Here is a 12,732-nt window from a genome sequence, read left to right on the forward strand (position 1 = left end):
CCTATATCTATAAACACCATGTAGCATCATCTTTTTTTTTTTTTTACTGTTCTACTTTTTAAAAGTTTATTTATTTTTAATTTATCACTTTTCGTTTAATAAATGTTTGTATTTGTATCAATTTTCAACATGCGTATTGTAATCATAAACTACCTAAACACTTGCCTTTAATAAACAATAAACTACCTAAACATTATTTAATGTAGCGAAATCATGTATTTCTACAAACGATTTTTCGCCACAACACACGAGTCATGTGACGACCCGGGAATTTCCAATCAAATTTAAACTTGATCTTTATACGATTTCGACACGATAAGCCAAGTCTGTAATGTTGAGTCTCAAAATTTTTGAACTTTTTTTTTTCTTGCAATCATTTAACTTCGACAATTCCCGACGATTCACGAACCATTATTTGTAAACAAATGTGTATACATACAAATATAAATATAAATATAAATATTTGTATATATATAATAACTTAAAATAATAATATACGATATAATTAAATTGTTATTAAAATAAATCTATATATATAGAGAGAGTATATCAAATATAATTATTTAATAATTGTAATACTCGATGAACGTTTCCATTATTATTTAGAGAAGTTTAATTCGAACTTAAGTGATTTTTAGATAAAACTGTGATATTAATATATACTTCTTATTCTTATTTTTATATATCAATCAGTAAGTGAATTATGTCTTTTTAAACATATGTAATTAGGTACACTAAACCTTCACTATTGTCCATACCTGCAGTGATTGACAAGCAACAGAAGAGTAATGTAAAAGACAAAACACTTGAGTATGTAAACATCTTGTTTTTTTAATTTGTATGATTAGATTCGACACAGTATCATATATATATATATATATATATAAAAAAAAAAAAACCAATCAAATTCCTGAAACTGACATGGACAGGCGTAATTGGTGTATCTTCTACTTTCTCTATCTATTATTGAGGGTCTTAAAGGATATTTTCTTTTGTCTCAAATACAGAAAGAATCAAGTTAGAAACTGCCAATCGTTTTACGTTAAAAATTTTACGTTATCTGCTGTTGAAGACTCGTTACGAAGAGTCTTTGATCAATATGGATATTTGATTAACGTATACATCGGTTAAAAAGGGCCAAATCTGGAAAGCGTTTCGCGTTTGTGCGATTCATGGGAGTTAAGAACGTTTCGGCCATGGAAAGACGTCTGGCCGACGTGTCGATGGGAAGTCACCACCTATTCATTGAAGCTTCGAAGGTCGATAAATCTAAGATCCCTATCCAGAAAAAAGATCCAGTCGTTCAGGTTAAACCTTCGATTACAAAATCAGCTCCTGTTGTTGAGGTGGAGAAATCTGCTAACTCAGTTATGAAAGAGAATAATCCTGATGATAAAGTTTCGTATGCTTCTGTTATTCGGGGCAACCAAAATTCTAAACCTATCAAGAAAATTACATTAGAACAGGAAGATGTGATTAATGTATCCAAAGAAGACTTGATTCTTATGGCTAAGGTGAAGAATATTGGTACTTTGTATACGATTTATCAGCAGTGTTTCATTGAAGGTTTCTCAAATTTTAAGATTCAGTATATTGGTGGCATGTGGATTTGGTTTCAATTCGACTTGCTTGATACATGTGAATTATTTAAAACCAACCCTAATATGCTATCATTGTTTTCATGCATTAATTAACCGTCCGATTCATTCGTTGTTGACGAAAGAATTATTTGGATTGAATTATCGGGTATTCCCACTTGTGCTTGGGGAACGAAAGCTAGTAAGAAGATAGCTTCTTCTTTTGGTCGCTTTTTGTTTTTCGAACCGAATTGCAAGTTACCTTTATCAACAAGCAGGATTTGTATTGCTACTTATGATAAATGTCCTATTTCTACCTTAGTTACGGTTTCTATTAATGGTGTTGATACAGAGATATTTGTAAACGAGGTTGGTACATGGCAGTTTGATATAGACGCTACCATAGTGACTGATAGTATTAATGAAGAAGCGGTCTCAGCTAAAGGCGATGAGTCGAGTAATACCTCAGTAAGTTCATCATCTGAGGATGATATTTCAAACTCAGATCACTTGAAAGAATTCATTGGTGTCGATATTGAGCCTTCAGTTAATAGTTCTACTCAGAAAGGGACGGTTGAAACGAATGGGGCTAAAGAGGTTAGCTTAGACAATGGAACTGTGTCTACTAAACCCATAGCAGGTAGCCCAAGTAAATCTCACCCACCATTGACCGATTGTAACGGCAGAGATAGCGGAAACGAAGAACATAAAAACTATGGCAACGACGGCGACGTTTGAGTCCGGAAAATCTTCATTGGATTTTCATAAATACCGAAGAAACATCAAAGGGAATCCCTAAAAAACCACTAAAGAAGGAAACGATGAAGCATCAAATAAGAAACTCTAGAGCGGAGATGAAGAAGGTGGAAGACATCGCGAGAAACATAAACATACACAGCATCGGTGGTGAACAATTGAAAGCAGGAGGTGATAAATATTCCGACGATGACAATCCTAACCTTTTATTTATCTCGAGTTCCGTGTTTATTTTAATTAGGAGGGTATTAATGACAAAAAAGTTAGCTAATTATGATTTATTAGCTAATATTTTTAGTGGACGATTAAGGACCGTTGGATCAAGGGGTATTATAATGTAATTTTCTAATCTAATAGTAATTATGATTAAGGACCGTTGGACCGTTGTGATCCTAATTGAAAGCTGTAAAAAGAAAAGAAAGTGAAAATGACAAATTTGGTCAATGTGTGTTGTACTTTGTATGTTGTTGGGTTTTGAAGCGGGTATGTGGATAATTTGTTTTTATTATTTTCTTTGTCTGGAGCGTTGCAGCGTTGTTGTGTAGCTCATGTAATGGACGCTCTTCACACTTCCTTTTGTACCTGTTTGAAAATGCGGTTAGTTTAATTTTTTCTGTTATGTGCTTCGGTATGGAAAAGTGTATTGTGTAGTTGTATGACAGCGGTAGGCAGTGGTGAAGGTAACTAAAGTAGAAACAGGTCATTCATTTTCAGGGGATAAGATAAATTGGGTTGTGTCGGAGCGACCTACAAGGTAGTTTTAATAAAAGCTAAGACGTGAAATTGGTTATGAACTTTTTCACAAGAATGATACTCCGTATATAATGTTTAATAAAAGAATATAAAAGGTTGCATGTATTCCCAATACAGTTTATGTTACTTTTACCCAGTTTGACAACTTAAACCCATTCCTCTTTGAGCTAAATGTTTTGTATTAACCTATTGACCCGCCATAAGTAAATGGGTCAAAAAAGTCACCTCTATCTACAACCAATCTGAATTAAGCTCCCATGATGCTATTTGCCTATTTGACTATTTGAAAATGACCAAATCTTAATCGGTCAAGTTTAGCCTGCAAAAGCATCTAAATCCATTCCAAGAGTAATTAGCTACAAAGAAATATGGACTATATACCATTTGAGTTGCTACTTATCACGGAAGTTTTCAAATCTATTATATGAACAATTCTAATACACCTTCAGACCTTCTAATAAATCAACTAAGAAATATATTAAAAGGAGAAAAGTAATCTACGTCAAGTTTAATAACACACAAATCGTCGGTCAATGACTTCAAGTAGCTTTCATGGAGAAGGAGATTACAATATATAATTTTTCCATGAATGTCGCAATCTCGAGTTGCCTTACCACAGTAGCTCGAACTACCCGTTGAACAAATAACATGAAGCTAAGTTCAAATCCACCACATTTAACAATAACAAAGTCGAATTTACTACCTATAAGTGTAACCAAAGAGTGCACCAGAGTGTGATTCTTATATTAATTAGCAACCTTCTCACATCAGTTGTGATAACCTAGTCCTCTAGGTTATGAGTTCACCCGCTCTTCATACCAAAAAACTGCACAACAGTAGATACAAAGACAGTCGCAATCACCAATATCTCGTTACAACTATGAAATGCATACAACATATAAAAAAAAAAAAAAAAACTCAGATAACAAAAGATAAAACAATCACCACGAAACCAACAGTAGGAAGTATTTATTAATTTAAAAGTCATAAAGCACCTGCATTTGCTCAAAATATATTCTATTAAAACATCGTTTGCTCAAAATATAAATATATAGTTGATTCAAGTTTCCTTACCAAGATGATCAATAAAGATGTTCCATTTATCATTATCTTTTAATGATGCTACCAATACCAAGAGAACCTTATGCTCTCCAATTAAAAAGCAAAAGCATAAAATGAAATTAAATGACACCAAATATCTATAGCCAATACGAAAAAATTGAATGAAACATTAACACCGAGAAGACTTACATACCATGGATTTGGAGAGCATGAGGGTTTGATCATGTTGGTACTTACACGAATTTACTCAATGCCATGGATCTGAAGACATTAACAGCAGTACACAAAACCATTAACTCATTATATTAGTAAACATTCACAACAGACATCAAATTTCTGATTACCATGGGAACAGAATAAATTACCTTTGTGTTAGCAATAAAAATACGAATCATTCAAATCCAGTTCTAAAAATTAATAACAAATCAAATGACATTATAGATTTGTTGTTGGAATCCGCCATTTTTTGTTGGTTCGAGATGGAGGCACTGAATTGGGTTAGGGTTTACAAAAATTGGTTTTAGAGAGATGGAGGCTGATTTAGGGTTTACAAAATTTGTGTTGCTGGGTGGAGATGTTGGCGTTGAATGCCGCTGATTTGGGTTTAGGGTTGAATGTCGCTGATTTAGGTTTAGGGTTCCACTTAGGGAGATGATATTCCAGACATTTATTTTACTACTTCCACCACAATTTCATTCTTCCACCACAATTTCATGTTTTGTTACCTAAATATCCCTCAATAAATTATAAGAAAAAGTTTTAAATGTTGTAAATTTAGTAGTTAAATATGAATAGTAATTAGTCAAATATGGATAGTAAAATTTGTACTATATATATGTGCATAATGTAAGTTACAAAAACACACATATACATTAAATACATCACACCTCTCTTCAACCTCTTTCTCTCCTATATCTCCTACAACACATCTCTCTTTTATTGGTTCTTTCAATTTGAATATATTGAACCAGGCCACTAAAGGTAGTTATAAGCCTACTGAAATATAACACGTTATCAGCACGAAGTGCTCCGTATAATCAAGGTTTATCTAAGCAATCACACGTCACTAATCAAGGTAAGAAATTATCTAACTTTTATTAACTTCACTAACATTTATATTTATATTATTTAAGTTATATATGGTCGGTTATACCGCCTGAATTATATTTCTGTAATCTAACTTTTATTAACTTCACTAACATTTATATTTATGTTATTTAAGTTATATATGGTCGGTTATACCGCCTGAATTATATTTTTGTAATCTAACTTTTATTAACTTCACTAACATTTATATTTATGTTATTTAAGTTATATATGGTCGGTTATACCGTCTGAATTATATTTCTGTAATCTAACTTTTATTAACTTCACTAACATTTATATTTATGTTATTTAAGTTATATATGGTCGGTTATACCGCATGAATTATATTTTCTGTAATCTAACTCTTATTAACTTCACTAACATTTATATTTATGTTAATAAGACCTCATGATTGTACGCAACACGTCATTTGACAACACGGTACTTTATGTACGCAACACGTCATTTGACAACACGGTACCATGGGTCGAGATTAATTCCGATCAATACGAATACAATGGGGTCTTTATATGTTATCTAACATTTAAGATTACTTATGCAATTAATCATTATTTATTTCATGCATACTAATGTTTATTCTTAAAAGTAAATCTTAAAAGTTAAAATAAGAAAAAGTAGTTTGTATTTTTATTAAACGTAAATCTTAAAAGTTAAAATAAGAAAAAGTAGTGTGTATTTTTATTAAAAGTAAATCTTAAAAGTTAAAATAAGAAAAGTAGTTTGTATTTTTATTAAAAGTAAATCTTAAAAGTTAAAATAAGAAAAAGTAGTTTGTATTTTTATTAAAAGTAAATCTTAAAAGTTAAAATAAGAAAAAAAAATCTTGTCCTTTATATTACTCATACGCGTTTTGATATAGTGACTTTATTCGTTAACGTCAACTAACGACGTTACAACGGTCATATATACATAACGGTTGTTAACGTCAACTGACGACGTTACAACAACTATATTTTTCAAATATAAAATAAACATCTCCGTTTTCACATTTTCACAAATCAATCTTCATTTTTCAGATTACTACTCTCAAAAAGTTTTTGTAAAAATGATTCACATAAGGATGATTTTTCCTATTGTATTGGTCATATTAACTATCATCATTGTTGCTAATATACCACCGGGTGAACCTATATTCTATCATGCCCTTGTGGTTTTATTATTTGTAATCATACCATTATTCTGTTGTTTGCTACTTATGAATTTAAAATGATTCTAATTTCATTTTATTATTTGTCTATGAATAGAAGTTGATTATGATTATGATTTATGTTATTCATCTTTTTGATAATAGAAAATGTCGAATTTGAAAAGGCTTAAATTTGCTCATTTAGAACAAGTGAGAACAACTACTTAACATGGGTTATGAATGTAGAAAAACATCTCGAATCAAACGGTATTTTAGAAACCCTGAATGAAAATAACAATTATTCCGAACAAGAGAAAGCAATAGTAAGTATTTTTCTTAGCAAACATATTGATGAGTCCTTAGAATCTACATATTATATGATCGAAAATCCAAGTGTATTATGGAAAATACTCAAAGATAGATACGATATTAATTATCAAAAATAAAAATAAAATAAAAATAATAATAATAACGGTGATCCATGAAAGAATAAAATTAAAGATATTAGTAGACGCTCTTATAAGAATTCTGGAGATTCTTATTAATGATCCGGTAACGTGGATCATCAGTCTAGTATTTCTTGAATACATGAACATCTTGTTTAGCTCTACAAATAAGTCCCAAAAGAAAAGAAAACGAGAGTGAATCTGTTGACAAATCTTGATTAAATTAACCCTGAGCTACCTTGAGACTTGAATGGTTTGAATTTTCTAAGATGCCTAGTTTTTTTTTATGTATCACTCATAAATAAATGGTTTTAGACCATAACGCATATGTTTTATTAAGTGTTATCTTTTATGTACTTCAGATTATAACTTGTTTGCAGGTAATATAATTTGATTATCTTGCTGAAATATAACTCATTATTTGCTTATCTTATTTGAAGTTTTAGTATGAATCCTGCTGAAATACAACATCAATTAAATGGTAAAGACCTATGTATTGCAGATAGTAGTAACATACACACTATGATCAAATCTAAGAAATATTTCATTGATTTAAATCAAATGAAGGAATTATAAATACTATATCAGCTCTTGCAAACTTGATATAAGGAACGAAAAAGGCAAAATTTCATATTACCAAATGGTACGAATTTTTTTGGTAAACAATGTGTGACGATCGCTCCAAATCCATATGGACGAACACATCATTCATTGATTTCATTGCGAGGTATTTGACCTCTATATGATACATTTTGTAAACATTGCATTCTTTTGAAAAGGCACACCGTAAATGAATATTTAAATCAAAGGTTTTCGACATCTGATGATTTCTACATATAGACAATCACCATAAATAATAGTTTACAACAGTATTTCCGTTGACAATGCAGTCAAAATAAGATATATGGTGATGATTTGGTGAATGCAACGTCTCCTTGAAAAATATGTCATGTAAGACTCCATGTACATAGCTTGTTTAACATCTAAGCAAACAGCGGAAGACTTCTAGGAAACCTGAGAATAAACATGCTAACAAGTGTCAACACAAAGGTTGGTGAGTTCATAGTTTTAATGTTGCGCATAATCTGTATATAAAGGTGGATCACAAGATTTCAGTTATTTCATCCAGAAACGTTTATCAAAATATTCTACAAAATTGAGCACCCTGGTAGCTAAACTTAACGTATATATAATTTGTACCCTTTGTATAATCATCTTAATAATACACGCAAACCAACGTGTACGCTTCTCAAATAGTATACGTCCGTTAAAAGGCTAGCGCTCTAGCTCGGACGGGGATATCAAGCCCTATGGATCCATATACTACTACTCGCGCCCACCAGTTCTTATAACTGGCAGTTACTAGTTACCAAAGCTAAGGGATTTTTGGTTCAAACTCAGTGTAGAATTAAGTATGTACTTGTATCCATTGCGTTTAAAATAAAGTGCATGTATTCTCAGCCCAAAAATATAAAGGGTAAAAAGGCAAATGAAACTCACGCATATAAATCTAGTATTTTCAGTATTTATAAACAGTCGCATGTATTCTCAGCCCAAAAATATATTGAGTAAAAGGGATCATATGAAACTCACCTTAGCAGCATATAAAGTCGTCCACCAAAATGTGACCGAAACTCGAATTACCAAATAATCGTAGATCTCAACGTATCAATATTGTGATTCAATATTTCAGAAAAGTACGAAGACGCAACGAAGATGATAAACACTAGGTTTGACTTGAGAACAATACCCTTGAACATTATCCATAACGTCCATAGCTATAACCCATAGTTTTCTTATCTCTATCCCGCTCGAAAACCCGTTTTGAAAGTGACACGCCCATAACCTCGTCGTAATATTTTATGTAATAATAATAATAATAATAATAATAATAATAATAATAATAATAATAATAATAATAATAATAATAATAATAATAATATTAATCTTAATAATAATAATAATAATAATAATAATAATATATAAATATAACACGAGAGAGGTAGATAAGAGTTGGAGTGCATCAGAAATCAGAAAAACGCTCGAATTTATAGATGTGGCCAGATACAGACTGCCATGCGATCGCATGGCCTTCAAGCACATTTCCCATGCGATCGCATGGGAAGGATTTACAGCTCACAAATTTTTGTCTCGTTGTTTGTCGACATATTATTTAATTATAAATATAATATAAATAATTTATATAATTAATTATATATTATATTAAATTCACGTGCATAGTGGACTTGTAATTTTTGTTCCGATAAGTCGTATGTTGTCACTCGACTTATGTCCCGGTTCCGGTTTCTCGAACGCATTTTCGTACGCTTAGAAAACTAATACTTTATGTTTCGTGACACGTACCTTTGTCAAAATATAGCCTTAAATTATCCATAAACTGTACCACTCAAAGTATATCTTAAACTTTCGAGTGTTTTGGTCATTTACTTCCATAAATCATCATCTCGCTATTTGTTAAAATACATTTTAAAATAGTGTTACTGTAGCAAAGTTACTGTAGCAAGTCAATTTTTACTGTAGCAATTCACTGTAGCAAATTAAAGTTCACTGTAGCAAGTAGTGATTTTCGAAAACACTGTAGCATTTTGGGTACTGTAGCAATTTGAAAATACTGTAGCATACTGGTTCATCTTAAACGCTTTAGTTAACTTATCTGAATATCAATCGAATCAATAAACGAATGTTACTATCGTTTACTAAATAACTTGAAATTATATATATGTATATATCTTTTTAATATACATAAATCAGTTTTTAAATACACATTAGAAGTTATTTATAAATAAATTTTAATAATAAGTATTTCAACTTATCATATATATTCAAATAGATATTTAAACCAATAATTTTAATGTACGGTATCAAACAATTAATACATTGTTAACTTTTCAAGTTATAGTATATATGTATCTATTTACATATAATTGTTCGCAAATCGTCGAAAACAACCGAAGGGTATTTAAATATATAAAAGTAGTTCAAAAATTTTGAGATTCAGTTTTACAGACTTTGCTTATCGTGTCAAAAATGTTAATCATACAAAGATTAAGTTTAAATTTGGTCAGAAATTTCCGGGTCATCACACAATGTCTTGTTTTCTCCCAAATCAAAGAGAAATTTGTTAAGTTTCTCTGATATATATCATAATGGATATGATTATCAGTCAATGATAATCGAAAATGAGAAATATCTATGTAGCACCAAAAAGCGCATATAATAAAAAGCGCATATGATGAAAAGCGCAGCGCATATGATTAAAAGCGCATATGATAAAAAACGCATATGATGAAAAGCGCAGCGCATATAATTAAAAGCGCATATAATGAAAAGTGCATATGACGAAAAGCGCAGCACATATGATTAAAAGCGCATATGGTGAAAATGATATATGATGAAAAGCACATATGGTGATTAATGAAAATCACATATGGTGATTAATGAAAAGCACATATAGTGATTAATGAAAAGCACATATAGTGATTAACGAAAAACACATATGGTGATTAATGAAAAACACATATGGCGATTAATGAAAAGAACATTGAGAAATAATCACCAATGTTTCTTGAAAGAATTCAAGGGTATATATATGGACCAATTCATCCATCATGTGGACCATTTTTCTAATAGACGCATCTAACGCATGGTCTCATGTTTGTGTGTTATCAAGCCATAATATGGCATTTGCAAAGTTTCTTGCACAAATTATTAAATTAAGAACACATTATTCTGATTACACCATTAAAAGGATGAGACTTGATAATGCTGGTGAGTTAACATCTCAAGCTTTTAATGATTATTATATGTCTACAAGGATTGTTGTTGAACATCCAGTTGCTCATGTGCATACACAAAATTGGTTTAGCTGAATCAATAGATAAACGCTTACAGCTAATAACTAGACAATTAGAAATGAGTACAAAACTCTCAATATTTATATGGGGACATGTAAATTTACATGATGTGACATTAATTCGCATTAAATCAAGTGCAAGTTATAAATATTCTCCATTACCAACTTAATTTTGGTGGAGACCAAATATTTTCCATCTTAGAACATTTGGTTGTGCAGTGTATTTTTAATTGAACAACCACAACAAATGGTTCCTCAAAGAAGGATTGAAATATATGTTAGATATGAAACATCTTCAATCATAAGATATATTGAACCCATGACGGGTGATGTTTTTACAGCAAGTTTTGTCGATTGTCACTTTAATGAAACATTGTTCCCTATATTAGGGGAAGAAATGAAATATAAATAAAATGATGTTTCATGGTGTGAACATCAATTAAGGAATATTGATCATCGCACAAAAGAATGCGAAAATAAAGTTCAAATATAATGCATATGCAAGAACTTGCAAATTAATTACTTTATGCATTTAAAGATACAAAAAATAAGTGACTAAATCATATATACCAGTAGTAAATGCTTCAGCTAGAATTGAAATTACAAAAGCTGGCAATAATGTCACTCATGAGTCTTTGCTACGGCAGAAACGTGGGAGACCAATTGGTTCCAAAGATAAAAATCCTCGAAAAAGAAAATCAGCTGATAATGAGGTAAAAGAAAGTGTTCAACAAGAACCACAAATCAATACTCCTTCTGCAGAGGATATTGATAAATGTAAATACATAAATTGCAATAAATTATGCAATATTATGAAACTGAAATGAAATGAAAAATCTTGATGAGATATTTTCATATAATGTTACAATGACATCATGAATAAAGATGATGATCTGTAACCAAAATCTTTCATTGAATATCAAAATAGACGTGATTGAACTCAACGGAAAGGAGCAATACGAGCTGAATTAGAATCGCTCAATAAAAGAAAAGTTTTTGGATCAATCGTTATCACTTTTTAAAGATGTGAAACAATGGGATACAAATGAATTTTTATTCGAAAAGAAATGTGCAAATGAAGTTACAAGGCAAAACTAGACTTGTAACTCAAGATTTCCCACAAAGACCAGAAATGAATTAGGAGAAAAACTTATCCTCCTATAATGAATATAATTACTTATTAGATACTTAATCAACCTGGTAGTTATTTAAATGCATCTCATGGATGTTGTTACTACTTATCTGTATGGATCACTTAATAATGATATATATATGAATATACCTGAAGGGTTAGGGTATCATAAGCATCTAATGCAAAACCCAATGGAATATATTCCATTAAATCACAAAGATTTCTAAATGGGTTTATACAATCGGGACGTATGTGGTATAATCGATTAAATTACTACTTGATAAGAAAAGGGTATACATATAAACTTATTTGCACGTGTGTTTTATAAAAACAATGTTCGGATATGTGATCATAGCTGTTTATATCAATTATCTTAAATAAAGAAATCTATGAAGCCATTCAACTTCTAAAGAAAGATTTAAAAAAAAAAAATCAAGTATTACGTTGATTTACATATTGAGCATATAACTAATGACTTACTTATACATCAAACAACTTATACCGAAAAGATTTTAAAATATTTTAATATGGACAAGACAAAAACTATTAAGTACTCATATGGTTGTTAGATCTTAATATTGATACTAATCCATTTCATCCTCTAGAAGATCATGAAGATCTTCTTGGTTCAGAAGTTCCATATTTTAGTGCAATTGGGGCTCTTATGTATCTTACAAATTATACAAGATCTGACATTTCTTTTGCAGTTAATTTGTTGACAAGGTTCAGCTCAGCCCCTACCAAAAGACATTGGAATGGGATCAAACAAATAGTTTGATACCTTCGGGGAACTACTGATTTATAATTATTTTATTCTAACAACTCGAAACAAGATTTGTTTGGTTATACAGATGCAGATTATTTATCTGATCTACATAAAGCTAAATCTCAAACTGGAT

The sequence above is a fragment of the Rutidosis leptorrhynchoides genome, chromosome 8 (assembly GCF_046630445.1).
Source record: "Rutidosis leptorrhynchoides isolate AG116_Rl617_1_P2 chromosome 8, CSIRO_AGI_Rlap_v1, whole genome shotgun sequence".
Taxonomy (NCBI): Eukaryota; Viridiplantae; Streptophyta; class Magnoliopsida; order Asterales; family Asteraceae; genus Rutidosis; species Rutidosis leptorrhynchoides.